At 40.3% G+C, this 18,664-nt stretch overlaps 1 long non-coding RNA gene across 1 annotated transcript; it reads right to left on the bottom strand.

Annotated features, from left to right (window-relative positions):
- Window positions 1–2,871: 2,871 nt before the first annotated feature.
- On the bottom strand, window positions 2,872–17,744 carry LOC307144494. The gene is made up of 3 exons (XR_013818764.1): window positions 17,542–17,744; window positions 3,494–3,654; window positions 2,872–3,378 (listed from the first exon to the last, which is right to left on the bottom strand). It is a non-coding gene; the product is annotated as an uncharacterized lncRNA (long non-coding RNA).
- Between the last annotated feature and the right edge of the window lie 920 nt (window positions 17,745–18,664).

The following is an 18,664-nucleotide window of genomic DNA, read 5'->3' as shown; positions in this document are numbered from 1 at the left end:
ATAACTTTACTTCTGTCTCCACAGCGCCTGTTAGCTTAGCTTCAAACAAGATGGAGGATATTGCTTTCAGTTTCAGAGAGTAAAGTCCCACCCACTGATCTGTAATAGGTCTGTAGCGTGAGCGGGTCCCGCCCCCTGGGAAAGATGAGGAACTAGTGCTTGTAGTCTCAACAGAAATCCCCCCCTCTTACACTTCCTCCTACAATGACGCAAAATGACGATTTTTGCGTCATTGTAGGAGGAAGTGTAAGAGGTAAATAACGGATTTCTCCCGTCTCAGGGGAAAATGAGAGAGTGTTGCACGACCATTCAATAGTATGACTGGGTTTCTAACAATGCAAAGCTTAATGCAAATGGGTGGAGTGTCCCTTTAAGTAGCGTAGAGCACGTTCTTGCGCGTTCATGTTAAGTGCATTTTTGGGAAACGCTCGTGGAATTGCTGCGAGCGTTCGTAACCTTGCACGTAGAAAGCGCTCTTAAGAGCTAAGATACATCATTATCGGGAAACCCGGTCCAGTTCAGCGTGTTCATCATAATCTAACTAAATGTGAACTCATACACAGCCTTCTAAATAATTTGCATACGAGATGTTTGATATCCCATCATTTCAGCAAAGTCTACAGTGATTATAAGATGTTTGGTTTAATTTCTTTGACATGTTCTATGTGTGTGTGTGTGTGTGTGTGTGTATAGCCTGATCTATTCCTGTGCTAATGTTAGAAATCTGCCCAAATGTTGCCTTGTTTTAGCCTAGACGTCTGGGCCGTGTTTGTTTGGCTATTAGACGTCTTTAAAACACGAAACCTCTTTCTTCTAAGTATGAGCTGAACGTTAACACCTTATAAAACTGTTCCTTCATTAATGAATAACTGTTGAGTTATATGTTCTCATTAATTATATAATTTATGTTATGTTATGTTGCTTACTATTATGCTACTGACTGTTGTATGCCAAAAATGTGCAAGAGTTCATTGTGCGCATGTGTGAACAAATGGGACTTTTATTTTGACTCGCATTAAGAGAATGTGAATCTTAGTACTCCGTACTTTGAATGTGTTGCTGCTCCCTCGGGCGCTGATGTTATGCCAGTGCGTTGAGATGTAAAACCAACAAATAAATAATACAAAGAAGTTATATCGGGATTATTCTTTAATGGATGGATGACAACAACATATTGCACATAGACATGACGGATAGAAATGAAACCTTAACAATAACACAGGAACTAATGAGTAACGCACTATTAACATTCTAGTAACTACATTAACTAACAAGAAACTTTGATTAAAATTAGTGAGTAATGGTGCTGAGCTGAATGTGGTTGTTCACTATTAGCTAATCAGTAACTATTTTGTTCATATAGTTACTCCTACTTTTTCAGATAAATCAGTGTATGTTTATCATGTGTGTGTTCTCTGTCAGCCTGGTCTCATTGTTGTCTCTGTTTATGTCCATTTGTTCTGTAATCTTGCTGTTGTTACTCGTCTGCAGTGTGTAGGCTCGATGCGGTGTGTGTGTTTTTCCATTCACATGTTCACAGGTTTAATCTTTCATATGAAGGTATTTTTAGTGGAAATACACTGAGCGCCTGTGACAGGGGAATCTGTAGTTGTAGAGAATAGCAACACATGTGTATCAGAAGGCTACATTTGAACTCACATCACCCAAAGTAAAATGTTCAAAATGGGCCTAGTAAACACAAGTATCTGTTCACAATGCACTTTAGTACCGATGACTATTTACATGCCATGTGGCTCAGTCAACCAGTTTACAGTCACTGAGACACTGTCTACCATCCTGAGCTACAGAATCCCATCGTCTCCAACACTCTGTCTCTTGGTGACATCTCTGAAATCCACATCCCGCAAAAATTCAGGAATCCATTGCTCATCTCTCTAGTTCTTGCTAAGAAAGTAGTCCTCCAAATTTGGAAATCTAAGAAATGTTGCAATATTAATCATTGGACTAATTTAATTTTTGATTATATTTCTATGGAAAAACATAATGAAAACAGAGGAAAGAAAATGTCAGCCTTTGAAGACACCTGGTCTCCTTTTCTGACATTTCTAAATTTAACAAAAACGTAACTGCAAACCAAGTACATTACCTGACATACACCTCTCTTCTACACTTTGTAATACCACACTCTTCCTATCTCTTTTACGTTATTTATATAGGGCTTTTGTTTTTGTTTATTTATTTATTTAGGCTATTTATTCATTTTTTAGGCAAAAACAAAAGAAAAAAAGAAAGTAGGCTACATTTGAAGTCACAGAGATAAATGTTTTATCCAGTGGATGGTCTGTCCAGTGTGTGTCTCTATCTTATACATATATATTATATATATATATATAAGCATGTGCAAGTGTTACTATCAGAGGCAGAGAACACTAGTGTGTCAGTAAAGCAGAAGTGCAGGATTGAGACACACATCTGAGGAAGAAACTGTTCGCGAGTCTGTGTGTTTGAGCTCAGAAGAGTCTGTAAAAGAGTCCAGGAGAGCCACTTTCAATAAACGGCTGAAGACACATCTTTTTCGACAGCACTTGATCCAGTTATACTAACACATTTGGGGCGGCAGTGGCTCAGTGGTTCATGTAGATTGTCTACAAACCGAAAGGTTGGTGGTTCAATCCCCGGTTCCACCTGACCAAGTGTCGAGGTGTCCATGAGCAAGACACCTAACCCCAGCTGCTCCCGACGAGCTGGATGGCGCCTTGCATGGCTGACACTGCCGTCAGTGTATGAATGAATGAGTGAGTGAATGGGTGAATGTGAGGCTATGTAAAGCGCTTTGGTGGCCATGGGTCTGTGAAAGCGCTATATAAATGCAGTCCATTTACCATTCTATTCTTTTTTTTTTTTTTTTTTAAGAAAAATTAAAATGCACTGCGTTAGATTAAACTGAGAAGGGTCATAGCACTTGCATATTGTTGTCCTACTGTTAGTTTCACTGCTTCTATTGTTCTCATTTGTAAGTTGCTTTGGATAAAAGCGTCTGCTAAATGAATAAATGTAAATGTAAATGATTGAACAGAGTGATGATGATGATGATGATGATGAAGATGGTGATGAATATGATGAAGATGAGGATGAAGATGTTCAGGTCTTCAGCTGCTGATGGATGTCAGTGATGATGATGATGAAGATGAAGATGTTCAGGTCTTCAGCTGCCGATGGATGTCACTGATGATGATGATGATGAAGATGAGGATGAAGATGAGGATGAAGATGTTCAGGTCTTCAGCTGCTGATGGATGTCAGTGATGATGATGATGTTCTTGAGAACATGATGAAGGGTTTGATGAGAATCTCTCCTAAGTTTTGACATCAGAATCAAACTTTACAGGCTCGTCTGGATCACAGAAGATCATTAGACTAGAAATCACAAATATATATCAGATTATCATCATATGTATGGATTATGTTCTCAATTTAAAACAGACTATGTGATGAAAGATTAAATTAAGTCCCATAATAATCAAACACTCACAGTCTGGATGTAGTTTCTCCATACTGTCACGTCTATCCAGTGTCTGTTTCTCTGGTGATTCACTGGTTTGTGTCTCATTTCTGTCCTCCATTTTTCTCTGTCTTCTTGTTTTCTGCTGATCTGTGATTTCTGCTGATTTTCTTTCTCCTCTTCATTTGAATCTGTTCAATCACACAGACAGAGTTTCATTAAAGCGATATAACATCATATCACGAGACATCATATCAACTCCTGATCAACATCTGCATGAGCTCAGTGTTATTACAGCATCTCAGATTAACTCTACAATATTCACAATAATCAATGATGATGTAAGGACCATCCATTGGCCCAACGACGGAATCCAACGGCCTGGCGAAGGTTTAAAGCGTGTATGTCTTTTCAGCGCTCCAGTGAAGTTCACTTAATTTATTGGAATTTAGTTTTAGTATTACTTTAGCTCTACGCTTAATCTGACTCCAATTTCAAATGATAATCAAATTTAGATCATATTTCTGATTAGAAAATAATCATAAATATTGATTATGAATTAATTTAGATCTTCGATTATTCTGATTATCCCATACTTTCAGTTATTCGTTCATTACGGACCTAGTGTCACTTTGAGACGTCACGTCGCGACTGCGCGCTCACGATCACAAACTAGCCAGTCCTGAAATAGTCAGAGGGTGCAGTGCAAGTATTTTACCCTATGCAGTCGCGCACTACAGACCCATAGGTGTAATTTTTTATAATATTTGCAGCGTACAACATGCTAAGTCAGGAGATAGTCAGAAATCAGAAGGTTTTTCTAAGATGTGCCCCATGGTCCATTCAAAGTGCCTTCAGTTTGATCTATCCTGGACAAAGATTTGCGGAAACACCAGACTGCACATTAATCTACTAAAATGAATGATTTCTAAAACTTCAGAATAATTCAAGATGTAACATTTATTTGTCAGGTAAAAATGTATCATGTCAATTACAGAAGTAAATGATTAAAAGCCAATTCAGAAAATACATAACATCATTTACTCAAAGATGTCTCTAAAAGTAAGTAATGTTTCCCTGACAAAGACACAGTAATGTGTCAGGGCTTTCCAACTGAAAAGCACTGAAACATTACTATGGGGGATGATCCTGGTAAAGAGTCCCAAAGTGTGTTCTATTCCCTCGCCTTAAATACCAGACCAGAACAAAAGGGGTTAAACAAATGTTGTTTAGAGTTGGTTGGGCCAATCCATGTACCCCAGGGGGGTAGCACCTGGTTTCAGGAGATATCGTAATGAGATATCAGCCAGAGAGGAGATACAGGATTCTCCCAAGTTCTCAATCTTTTTCATTAAACCAATGACTGCAATGAAATTAAGACCATTTTACCAATCGCACTGAGACCCTTAAAATGATACCAAACATGAAAAGGAAAAAACAACACATTCACAAGATACACCATATGCGATATATAGACATTCTTAATTTAACTTTTAGTGACTTGAGGAGGGAGAAGAGGAGGGAGAGGGGGGATGAGTTGAAGTCAAACAAAGGGACAAGGAGATAAGTTTGGGCAGGACAAGGTTCTGTGCTCTGTCTTTGCTATCTGCTGTCCAGGGTAAATAAATAAAATTTGAGTGTGCAAGAGAAGATTTGTAAAGGTGTAAATTGCATTTCAAGTGTAAAAAAAAAACAATATTTGCAGCATTTTACTGTTATTCAGAAGTTTAATACATGCATTGTGAAACTGCAGCTTCATGCTTAGGCCTATGTATTCCTCTTACTTCTATTTTTCCGCACTTACACTTTTGGCACGTTTTTTGCGCACAAATACGGCCAAAAGCATTTCAGGCCTGTGAACAGTAGCCTAATTTGCATCCGAAAATAACAGAGTCAGGAACTGCTAAATAAATTAATTGCGTAAAATCAAACTTTGTTTAAAAAATTAAATTGTTGCAAATGTCTAAATGAATTGTGTACATGCAGCAAAAAAAAGTTCCCAAAATAACCCGATTTGTACAGATTTGTACAGTTGCTTCTTTCTTTTACCTGCGCTTCCAGTGAATGTACCAATTCTACAAATTTATAAAATAAAACATCTCCAGTTAACTGGCAGACCATTCATTTTGTTCGTTTTTTTCGCTCGTTTTTAAATAAGAGACGATTTAGCGCTGAAATGTGTTTTTTAAATCAAGTGATCAAAGTGCTCGTTGCCGCTGCGATCAGTGGCGCGGATACAGTGTTTTCTCGTGTGAAAAATCACAAAACGAGCACACAAACGTGTCCCTGCTTAATATACAACCACTGATGAACATAATCGGTTTTGATGAGGAATAAAAAAAACTATACGAGAAAAAACAAACATACGAGTGCGGAAATAGAACCCAGAACCTCTGACATGCTTAGCGAAAGTTCTACCACTGGACCATTAGGATACACATTGGCAACATATATTAGGCTACATATCTCAGTAAACGACTAAGACCACTAATGGTCTCAATTTCGCTGGGTGGGCTAAAGGCAGACCTCACATAGCCTGTCCAATTCAGAGATAAATCGTGACCATGTCATGAAATGACACTTACGTCTAGTAGATATTATTGACATTGCAAACATGATGGGATATCAACCATCTCATCTGCTGCCTGGCCAAAAACTATACAATGAATCAGCATAATGAATCAATTGAATATAAGTGGGCTATAGATAGCCGTATAGAACGCATAGAACATGTCAAAGAAATGAAACCAAACACTTTGTAATCACTGTAGCCTTTGCTTTCATGAGGGAATATTGTACTCTGCCACAACAATTGTGTTTTACAAACACAGTTACAGCAGCGAAGAAAAGCTAATGCAAGAAGTATTGGGACCTAGAGCCCAACTAAGCAAACACTGATCACCATAATGGTGGCTTCAAATGAAACAACATCTAAACCTCTGTTAATTCTCTCTAAGATCTTCTGTGGATGTCTGACAGAAATAGTCAAAGTATTAGTATTTTATGTCTGTGATTAAGTTCAGCACAAGTGTCTGAGCCAGAGAGTCTTTCCAAGATCCAAAGATGTGTGATTTACAGATGTGTCTTTTATGTTCATGATTTTTGGACAAACACAAACTGTCTGTGAGTTGCTTTGCAATTACAAAAGAAAATTACTTTGAAATAACCATGAGTTTTAATTAAATGCATCCTGAGAGTGTTTATTTGGTCCAGAAACAGTATAAATTATATCTAAATGAGACCATAAATGAGGCTGAAATATGTCCACAATGGCCACATTTGAACTAGTTTTTAACATTGTATGAAGGCTCCATGAATGTCTACATCGGCAGATATAAAGCAGAATAAAAACTTTCACTCCTCAGTGGACGTCTTTTTAACGTACGACTTTAGGGACAAAGACCTTGAAAAGACGTCTTTTGGACATCATTTTGCTTAGTGGATTGTGTTTAGTGTTTTGCAGCACAAGTGCAACACACTGCGATGTGTGTTTTAGTGAGTAAGAAAGAAGGAGTTTTGCAAGAAGAGTGCATGAGATTGAGCGTATATACGGAAACCAGACAGGAAGTTCTTTAAGGAAGTGTGTCTCTGTGTCTCTGTCATGTCTTGTAGTCGAGTCTGCAGGTGTAGAGTTATTCTGTGCTTGTTGCGTTGACTGCCGTTCATCGCCGCCCGCTGGCGGTAGTACGCATTTTCACATGCGCTCAGGTGAGATTAATCTGTAATTAGCTGAGCGCGTGCAACTGCTTCTTCCTGATATGTGCTGTCAGTGTTCAGTAAGGAAAAACGAGCCCACAAACAGTTTGGAAACTCTACAGGTTGCACTGCACAAAACAACAAACCCGTAAAAAACTCTGGAAGACTGCCGGTAAGAAAAACTGATCTGCTTACCTCATAGACTCCTGCTGTTAAAGCCAATGCTGTTCTGAAGCGGTGTTTGTTTTAAAGAGAACGCTACATTGCTACAGTAACTGTTTATGTGGGTGGTGCATGCCCTAACTGTTTATAGTATTTATATATAGGATTTGTATAATGATTATTTAGAATGTTTGCATTTAATATATGGGTTTTTTTGTACAAGTGTGGATAATAATGGGTTTTAAAAAAAAAAAAAAAAAAAATTGTACACTGGTGAATTCTCCTTTTTCTATTTTGAAGGTTTTTCACCTGCTACTTTAAAAAGAAAGAAAAGTCAAAATAAACGGACCAAATGGATCCAAAAGGACTTTGCTGAGTGGAATCCTGTTCTTTTCATATTCAGAGGCGAGGTTTTCCTTTTCAAGTGTGGGAAATTGTGCAGGAAAGCTACAACACTTGACAGTGAAAAACCGCACTAGTGGTTGAAGTTAACACTCAGCGTCAAATCCCGGCCCAGCCTGGTTCAGAGCAAAGCTCCTGCCCAGCCCAGCAGCACCAAAACTCTCGCGCTGCGCGCAGCTCAACGCCAAAGCTCCAGCCCCCTGCTGTGGTCCCAGCGCCGACGCTCCAGTCTGACGTTCTAGCTCAGCAATCCCAGCTAAACATGGCCGATTTGAAACCTTTGCAGCAGCTAAAGAAAGAGAGGACTGTTGCCAAACAGCGTTTCTCCCGGTCAGCAAATTCCCTCGTCAAGTCATGCAGGAAAATGTCTGCAAAGGAGATCATGGACGCCTTCTGTAAAGTCTCACAGGATGCTGACAAAGTAATGGAAGCAAATGACGAGTTGGAAGCCGCTTATGAGGAAGAAGGGGAGAAAGAAGAGGAAGTTGCTTCCAAGGACGAGGTGGTTGCAGACATCAAAAGGACAGGAGAGGAATGTGAAGGGAAACTAGAGGAAGTTGAAGGGATCATTCAGAAGGTCCTATGGAATAACTTTGGCAACTCTGAACTCTCCTTAGCAATGATTTCAGCTGAAAAGGAGTGTGAACGTTTTTCTTCAGTTCGGGCTGACTTGAAGTTGGAGGCGTATGAATTTATGCTCAAAAATCTCGATGAGCTGATCAAGGCAGCAAAAGAAGCGACCTGCCAGTGGAATCGCTGGATCCCGGATGAGGAGCGGAGAGACTTTCAGCAGCGGGTGAGAAATGTCGAAGCCTGCCTGCTAGAGCGAGTGTCAGGGAAAGCCCTGTTTATACAGGCAAAAGTAGAACCCCAACGGGCATTCCAAGAAACTACCAGTTCACAAGTCCCTGCCATTAAATTGAGGCCGACAGCACTACCAAAATTTGATGGAAGAAAGCGGAACTTCTATCTCTGGAAAAAGGATTGGGAAGCACTCCAGAAACAAGGAGAACCCACAGGTTCCAAGGAGGTAAGAAAGTTCCAGCTGCTGGACAGTCTCGAGGAAAGGGTGGCAAGGGATCTCCGCCTGTCAACTTATGGAACAGCGGATGAAATCTTTCGCGTCCTGGAAAATCGCTTTGGAAACAAGACTGCTATCGCTTTAGAGATTGTGGAGGAATTGCAGGCACTGCCCCCAGTGAAAAGTTACCAACCAAGAAAGATTGTGGACTTAATTCAAGTCATTGAGAAGGCATTGCATGACCTCAGTGTGTTGGGAAACATAGGCGCCTTAAAGAACCCACTTGTGACAATGTCCCTGGAAAGCAAGTTGCCAGAGGGCCTGAAAAAGGAGTGGCTGATTTACATGGCGGAAGAAGAGAATGTATCGTTGGTCGACAGATTTGACATGCTGCTCAAATTTCTCAGGAGCCAGGAAAAGATTTATGAACAGCTGGAGCAATTAAGAGATGATGAGTCTGGGAAAAGGGAGGAAAAAATCCCACAGAAGCATGCCCGGACAAAGGCCACCAAAACTGCTAGCCTTTCAACAGCCTGTGGTGTCTGTGGGGAAAATGGCCATAGAAGGAAGCTCTTCTACTGTAAGAAGTTTAAAACACTCAAGTTGGCAGAAAAGAAAGAAGCAGCAAGACGGCTCGGTGCCTGTGGGAAATGTCTAGAGGTTCATGGTGATGATGGAGAATGCAAAACCAACTTCCTGTGCAGAAACGAAGCATGCAAGGACACTCAGAGCGTGGCGCATCATTACTGCCTCTGTCCTAACTTTGTAAGCAAGGGAAGTGGGCAGAAGAGCTCAAGGCTTAGTCCAGCAAGAGGCGGAGGGAAGAAATACACTGACGCCCAGGAAGACTTCCTGACCAAGTTGCCTCCTGAATTAGCTCAGCAGTGCAGAAATGTCTTCTGTAACTCCGTCTCAAAGACCTTCAGCTCAGCTGCGCCAGAGCGCGGTCTGTTGGCAGAGAGTGGGCTCAATGAGTTCCCGGTCATAATGATGATCCTCGAGGTCACAGCAAATGCTGGGCAAAAAATCGGAACCTTGATAGACCTTGCTTCCGACACAAACTACATTACCCATCAGGCTGCAGACGAGCTAAACCTGAGAAGCGAAGGGGTGACACTCACAGTCCATGGTGTCGGTGGTATGCAGGTCACCGTTGAAACAAAGCGATACCTCTTAAAGATCCGGGTCGCAACCTCAAAGGGCACCCTGAGATCTCATCAGCTTGTCTGTTATGGGCTTGATAGTATTGCAGAGGTGAGTCGTCATGTGTCACCCAAGAAACTGCAGAAAATATTTCCTGAGGTTCCTATCCATGAACTGGTCCGGCCTTCGCAAATCAAGCTCCTCGTCAGTCACAAGGAAGGCCAGCTCGTGCCTCAAAAGGTGTGCTCCGTTGGGAACCTTGTGTTGTGGGATGGCCCCCTGGGGAAAACAGTCGGAGGTTCTCATCCCGATCTTCTTGAAGAAGTAATGGTCACAGCCTATGGGTCCAGGACACATTTCGCACGTTCCATGCGAACAGCTGCCGCTGAGTACAGAGAGGTCAGAGCCAAGAGCCCAGTTCTGCCCCCTCAGCCTGTCTACGCCACCACATCATCTGCTGTCCGGGACTTTATGGCCTGGTGGAAGTGGGACAGCATTGGGGCCGTCTGTGAGCCAAGGTGTGGGGGTTGCAGGTGTGGAAACTGCCAGCCAGGAGGAAAAGAGATGACTCTTTCTGAGGAGCGAGAGCTGGAGCAAATAAAGAGTGGCTTGACATATGTAGTCAGAGATCAGCACAGTGACGAGCCACATTGGCACGCAAAATACCCCTGGACGGAAGATCCGGCCACTCTGCCAAACAATCGAAGAGCTGTAGAAGCTACGTTCTTCAGAACTGAAAAGCAACTGTCGAAGGAGCAGGAGTGGAAAGAGGCCTACAAAACACAAGTCCATGACATGCTTGAGAGAAATGCTGCTGTCAAACTATCCAAAGACGTACTGAGAAACTGGATTGGTCCTGTATGGTATATTAGCCACCTGGTTGCTCCCAACCCCCATTCATTCACCACGCCAGTCCGCCTCGTATGGAACAGCAGTCAAAAGTTCCAGGGCCAGAGCCTGAATGATGTCCTTGTAAAGGGCCCGGATGTCCTCAACAGCATCCGCGCCGTCCTCCTTCGCTTTCGAAAAGGTGTCTTCGCCGCACTTGGGGACATTAAAAAGATGTATAATTCAGTCTGGCTCGAGGACCAAGAAGTACACCTCCACCGATTCCTTTGGAGGGACTCTGAGGATGAGGACGTGCAGGAATATGCAATCACACGGGTAAACATTGGCGATAAGCCAGCCGGCTGCATTGCTCAGGTGGCCATGCGTGAGACTGCGAAGCTGCCAAGTTTCAAGCACCTTAAGGAGGAGTGTCGCGTACTGGAAGAAGATGCATACGTTGACGACATCCTTACATCTCACAACGATCTGGGTCAACTCAAGGTTTTAACAGCCAACATTGAGGGGATCCTGAAAGCGGGAGGATTTCACATGAAGCCATGGATTTACTCGGGTCAAAGTGGGAGGCAAAAATGCAAGGAGCCGCAGAAGCCCCCAACAATAGTCCTTCCGAACCAGCTCTCTGAGGGAGAAAATAAAGCACTGGGTCTTGGCTATGACCCTGAAGAGGATAAACTTCACTTGATGGTGGCTGTGAATTTTTCCAAAAAGAAAAGGAAGATGAGGCTGGGCGAAAACCTGTCAAAGGAGGAGGTAAGGGCAGCGGCCCCCAACCCACTCACCCGCAGAGAGCTCTTAAGCCAAGTCTCTGGACTTTATGATCCCCTCGGCCTTGTGACACCGGTCAAACAAAAGGGGGCCATATTAGTGAGAAGGGCCTTTCAAGAGGCAAAAACAAAACACAATGACTCAGAAGGTACCTGGGACATGCCTTTATCTGATGATCTTCGGGAAGATGCCATTCGCCTGCTAGAGGATTATGCTGCACTCAACCAGTTGAGGTTCATCAGAGGCCTTACACCACCTGACCCAGATGATGAGCCCTGTGGCATTACATTCTCTGACGGCAGCGAGAGCTCCTATGGTGCCATCTTATACCTGCGGTGGAAATGCCTTCGAGGAGTGACCATACGGCTGGTTGAAGCCAAAGCCAAGCTGACACCACTGGACCACAAAGGGGACGCTGTAAAGGCCGAAGTCTGTGGAGCTGTGTACGCTGCTCGCCTGAAAAAGTATTTCCAGAAGCACTGCAGAATTCGTGTGGGGAGATGGTATCATCTGGTTGATAGCCAGACTGTCCTGAGTGCAATCCAGAGAGAAAGCTATGGTTACCAGACCTTTTTCGCCAATAGGATTGGGGAAATCCAAGGCAGCACGAATGTCCAAGACTGGTGGTGGATTCCGGGATCTGTTAACATAGCGGACATCATCTCCAGAGGAGCAGACCCCAGGGACTTGGACGGAGGCTCAAAGTGGCAGCTAGGTCCTGAGTTCTTGAGTCTCCCCGAGTGTGAGTGGCCAGTAAAGTCTGCAAAGGATGTCGCTGTTCAAGCAAGAGAGAATATCATGCGTATGCAGAAGAAGGCTTTTAGCGCTGTTCTTACCCGCTCTGGTGGGAAGGAAAAGCTTGATAAGAGCCCCCCTCTGATCCCGAAGTGTTCACACAGACCACCATCTGTTGCATCTTCCAAACTGCTGGACATCAAGAGGTTCAGCAACCTAACATGCCTACTAAAGACACTTGCACTGACCTGGAGGGCAGCTAAACAGTTCCTGCACACCAGAGCCATGGGGATGGCAAAGTGGGAGGCTATACCATCGTCTGGCATTGTCACTGCAACAGAGAGGGAGGATGCCTTCAGAGATCTCTGCCTGGCTGCCCAAGAAGGAGCAAACTTCCCCACCACCACGACGGATCGGCTGGTTGTGTTTAAGGATGCAACGAGCGGGCTGATGTTGTGCGGAGGGAGGATCCAGTACTTTAAAGAGGATCGCTTGGCTGTTCCGCTACTTCCCTTCAGTAGTTGGCTAGGGACTTTGCTGGCATATCAAGGTCATCAGGAAGGGCATGAAGGGATCGCTGGAACAGTGCTGAGGATGCGGCAGAGGGCTTGGGTCGTGCAAGGAAGGAGATTGGCTGAAAAGGTGGTCAACCAGTGTGTCCCCTGCAAGAAGGCCAAGGCTCGGGTATGCCAGCAAGTCATGGGAGCTCTACCTGTGGAAAGATCAAGGCCTGCTTTGCCATTTCAGTTTACCTCCATTGACTTGTTTGGCCCATACTTGGTGAGGGATGATATCAAGAGGAGAACATCCATGAAGGCCTGGGGTGTAGTATTTTGCTGTATGGCAAGCAGAGCCATCCACATTGAATTAGCCAGCAGTCTGTCCACAGAGAGCTTCCTGATGGCCTACCAGAGGTTTGCTGCCATCCGAGGCCACCCCCTCAAAATCTGGTCAGACCCAGGAACCAACTTTATTGGAGCAAGGTCGGTGCTGAAAGATCTAAATGCATTCTTACAGAGTCAAGACCTGATTGGCCTGGAAGACCTTGCTGCAAGAAATGGGACGAGCTGGGTGTGGAACGTGCTTCCTGCTAATTCACCGCATCGGAATGGGGCTGCTGAAGCTGCCGTTCGCATCGCTAAAAGAGCTCTGCAAAGTTTGGGCGGGTCGACAACTCTTACATTTAGTGAGTTCCTCACAGCACTTCAGTTGGCTGCAAATCTGGCAAATGAGCGGCCTATTGACGCAAGGGTGCAGAGTAGAGAAGGCCGGGTTCAATACGTGACGCCAAACGCTCTTCTTCTGGGACGAGCATCGCAAGATGGTGACGTCAGAATGTTTGATTTTGCCAACTACCCCTACAAGCGCCTTCAAGACATTCAAAGCCAGGTCAACGCCTTCTGGAGGGCCTGGAGTCAGCTCGCCGGCCCGAATCTCTTTATTCGACCTAAGTGGCACACCCAGGAAAGGAATGTTGCTGTAGGGGACGTGGTCTGGCTTTGTGACCAGAATGCTTTGAGAGGCCAATTCCGGCTGGGAAGAGTTGTCGCGGTGGCTTCAGACCAAAAGGGTGTTGTACGGGATGCAGAGGTCCTGGTCACTAGCTATTGTGCTCGAGTACCCCAACCAAAGCCAGCACCACAGTCCTCGGCATCCTGTGACTGGAAAGGAAGTCCCGGTATCGTGCTGCGGAGAGATGTCCGGCGGCTAGTCGTTCTTTTGCCTGCTGAGGAGCAGGTAGCCTCTCCTAAGTGACGTGTGGTTCACAACCTTTTCTGTTCTGTGTGCACAAAAAGCTTGAGTGGGAGGTGTTGCGTTGACTGCCGTTCATCGCCGCCCGCTGGCGGTAGTACGCATTTTCACATGCGCTCAGGTGAGATTAATCTGTAATTAGCTGAGCGCGTGCAACTGCTTCTTCCTGATATGTGCTGTCAGTGTTCAGTAAGGAAAAACGAGCCCACAAACAGTTTGGAAACTCTACAGGTTGCACTGCACAAAACAACAAACCCGTAAAAAACTCTGGAAGACTGCCGGTAAGAAAAACTGATCTGCTTACCTCATAGACTCCTGCTGTTAAAGCCAATGCTGTTCTGAAGCGGTGTTTGTTTTAAAGAGAACGCTACATTGCTACAGTAACTGTTTATGTGGGTGGTGCATGCCCTAACTGTTTATAGTATTTATATATAGGATTTGTATAATGATTATTTAGAATGTTTGCATTTAATATATGGGTTTTTTTGTACAAGTGTGGATAATAATGGGTTTTAAAAAAAAAAAAAAAAAAAAATTGTACACTGGTGAATTCTCCTTTTTCTATTTTGAAGGTTTTTCACCTGCTACTTTAAAAAGAAAGAAAAGTCAAAATAAACGGACCAAATGGATCCAAAAGGACTTTGCTGAGTGGAATCCTGTTCTTTTCATATTCAGAGGCGAGGTTTTCCTTTTCAAGTGTGGGAAATTGTGCAGGAAAGCTACAACACTTGACAGTGCTGTTGGAAGGTTATTGTTGCTCAACACTGAAAATAAGACATTACTGCTACATTTATTGCTGTTTTTTGTTGTTGTTGTTTTTTTTAACTTTTGTACTGTGTTGTTGCCAAATTCAGTTCACACATCACTGCTGTCCTGATGGTTATACTACTAAACTTATTTTGAAAAATTGTTTTATTATGAAAAATAACAAAGATGAAAAATAAAAATAAAAATGAATAAAGATTTTACTGTGATATAAACTTCAATACTTACCACTTGCAATGCCATCAACTTTTTCCCCACACATGTAATATTGCCCGTTGTAGTACAACCTTACCATAATCCTGGGACATTTTCTATAGAGCCACATATAGTCAATGTCAAGAGATATTGTCTGAATTTGGTCTGAATATTGTCTGAATACAGTGTTATTGAATATTTTACATACTAAAAATCATCAAAAAGATACATTTACAATTGTATATAGCAGTGATGTGTGAACTGAATTTGGCAACAATACAGTGAATTACAGTGAAGTTATTGAATATTTTTCATGATAAAATCATCAAAATTATACAAATGATACAATTGTATATGCAATAAAAAATAAAAAAAAATCCAAAATAAGTGTTGTAGTATAATCATCAAGACATCCGTGATGTGTGAACTGAATGTGGAAACAATAGAGTTAATTACACTGAAGTTATTGAATATTTTTCAAAAAAATTTTTAAAACAATATATAAATTTACAATTGTATATACAATTTAAAATATATTTTTCCCAAAATAAGTGTTGTAGTATAACCATCAGGACATCAGTGATGTGTGAACTGAATGTGGAAACAATAGAGTTAATTACACAGATGTTTTGAATATTTTTCATAAAAATCATAAAAAATATGCATTTACAATTGTATATAAAATTACAAATTTTTTTTTTTTTTTTCAAAATAAGTGTTGTAGTATAACCATCAGGACATCAGTGATCTGTGAACTGAATGTGGAAACAATAGAGTTAATTACACTGAAGTTATTGAATATTTTTCATAAAAATCATAAAAAATATACATTTACAATTGTATATAAAATTACAAATATTTTTTTTTTTTTTCAAAATAAGTGTTGTAGTATAACCATCAGGACATTAGTGATGTGTGAACTGAATTTGGAAACAATAGAGTTAATTATACTGAAGTTATTGAATATTTTTCAAAAAAATTATTAAAACAATATATAAATTTACAATTGTATATACAATTTAAAATATTTTTTTCCCAAAATAAGTGTTGTAGTATAACCATCAGGACATCAGTGATGTGTAAACTGAATTTGGCAACAATAGAGTTAATTACACAGATGTTTTGAATATGTTTCATAAAAATCATAAAAAAGATAAATTTACAATTGTATATAAAATTACAAATATATATTTTCTCAAAATAAGTGTTGTAGTATAACCAGCAGGATATCAGTGATGTGTGAACTGAATTTGGCAACAATAGAGGGAATTACACTGAAGTTATTGAATATTTTTCATAAAAATCATCAAAAATATAAATTTACAATTGTATATAAAATTACAAATATATTTTTCCCAAAATAAGTGTTGTAGTATAACCATCAGGACATCAGTGATGTGTGAACTGAATGTGGAAACAATAGAGTTAATTACACTGAAGTTATTGAATATTTTTCATAAAAATCATAAAAAATATACATTTACAATTGTATATAAAATTACAAATATTTTTTTTTTTTTTCAAAATAAGTGTTGTAGTATAACCATCAGGACATTAGTGATGTGTGAACTGAATTTGGAAACAATAGAGTTAATTATACTGAAGTTATTGAATATTTTTCAAAAAAATTATTAAAACAATATATAAATTTACAATTGTATATACAATTTAAAATATATTTTTCCCAAAATAAGTGTTGTAGTATAACCATCAGGACATCAGTGATGTGTAAACTGAATTTGGCAACAATAGAGTTAATTACACAGATGTTTTGAATATGTTTCATAAAAATCATAAAAAATATAAATTTACAATTGTATATAAAATTACAAATATATATTTTCTCAAAATAAGTGTTGTAGTATAACCAGCAGGATATCAGTGATGTGTGAACTGAATTTGGCAACAATAGAGGGAATTACACTGAAGTTATTGAATATTTTTCATAAAAATCATCAAAAATATAAATTTACAATTGTATATAAAATTACAAATATATTTTTCCCAAAATAAGTGTTGTAGTATAACCATCAGGACATCAGTGATGTGCAAACTGAATTTGGCAACAGTAGAGTTAATTACATTGAAATTATTGAATATTTTTCATAAAAATCATCAAAAATATCAATTTACAATTGTATTTAAAATTACAAATATATTTTTTCCACAATAAGTGTTGTAGTATAACCATCAGGACAGCAGCTCAAAAACTAAACTAGCCCAAAATCTCAAAACTGACCACTGCATGAAAAATCTATGATTTTGCCTGCCGTGTCTCGCCTTAATAAGCGCTGTGCACCATTAGGCTGACTATATGAGTTAATTTCCTCGAATGAGCTTTCCTTCGCAGAGGACAAAATACATTGATCTCTATGAGCATGAGAGCAGGAGGCTGAGACACCGATCTGAAGTGAGCGTCTGCAAAGTGCAAAACCCGAAAAGCGTTACGACAAAAACAGTCAATAGCTTCACTGTCACACACTATAGTGTCACCAAATTCAGTTCACACACCACTGATGCCCTGATGGTTATTCTACAACACTTCCACGATATAAAAACACAATCCCAAAAAAAAAAAAAAAAAAAAGAATACCTTATTAGGATAGAGCTGACTTTGTCCCAATAGATTATCCAAATCGTAACTCTGAAGAACCAAGATTATAGGCACCTTGATTCAAGTAGATATGAAGTGGATCCTCTGAATCACAGCTCGTCAAACAACCGAGAGGCGTATAATGCGAAAAGTGCAAGTGTTTTCAGTTCTCCTCCTCCAACAGTTTTCTGCAACGTCTTTTTCTTCTAGGAAAACCACAGTTGCAGCGCAATAGACATTTGATAGAGTCGTTGTTGTAATGGATAAAGTAAGGTAAATTATCCTTCTTCCTGTAGCCTATATTCAATAAATGAAAAGTTATAGTTTAGAATTGATTTTACACATTCAGACACCAGAGAAGATGAAACTGATGATGATGATGAATGATATATAACAGTGTTTGATCTTAAACATCAGAAATACTCAGTTTGGTTTGTCACTATTAATGCTGTTAATTTTTTATTTTGTTAAAAGAAAATATTCTGAAGAAAGACAAACAAATGAAGAAGAAAGTCAAAATATTAGGCTACATGTGATGGATGTCTATTTACTGAGTAATGACAATTTTCACCTGAGATTTGGAGTCAGATTACAGGGGGGTTAAAATGACTTTTATTATTTTAGCATTATTTTACTTTTACACAGAGATTGTTAGGTCTATTGGTTGACTTTAGCCATCTTTGTTTCATTATAGCTATGCCAACGGTGACATTTTAAAAACAGGAAAAAACACTACTTTAGTTTTTTGCCCAAAGTTTGCATGTCTGCAACTCATATTAAAAATATCTTAATATCCTATTAGATTCTAATTCATAAAAAACTTTTCTTTTGGTTTCTTAATGTTTAAGGCTGCATATGGTTCATTTTAAGTCCCAATATAGGGATGTTAATGTGGCTCCATGAGTAGATTAGTTTATATTTTCAGTGGTCGCACATTTTCTGAAGAACAAATGTTGAAACTAGAAATGTATTGTTTTTTTTTTCTATCATCAACACAATTGAACATTACTGAGTGCCATAAATAGTATTTTTCCAAAGTTTGTGTGCCTGTAACTCTAAAAGTAATAAAGATATCTTAATATCCTTCTATATTCTCATTCGTAATAAACTTCTCTTTTGTCTT

This window comes from Squalius cephalus (genome assembly GCF_949319135.1).
Source record: "Squalius cephalus genome assembly, chromosome: 17".
In the NCBI taxonomy this organism is placed as follows: domain Eukaryota; kingdom Metazoa; phylum Chordata; class Actinopteri; order Cypriniformes; family Leuciscidae; genus Squalius; species Squalius cephalus.
Note: the sequence above shows the minus strand (reverse complement) of the source record. Positions and strands in the feature narration are given on the sequence as shown.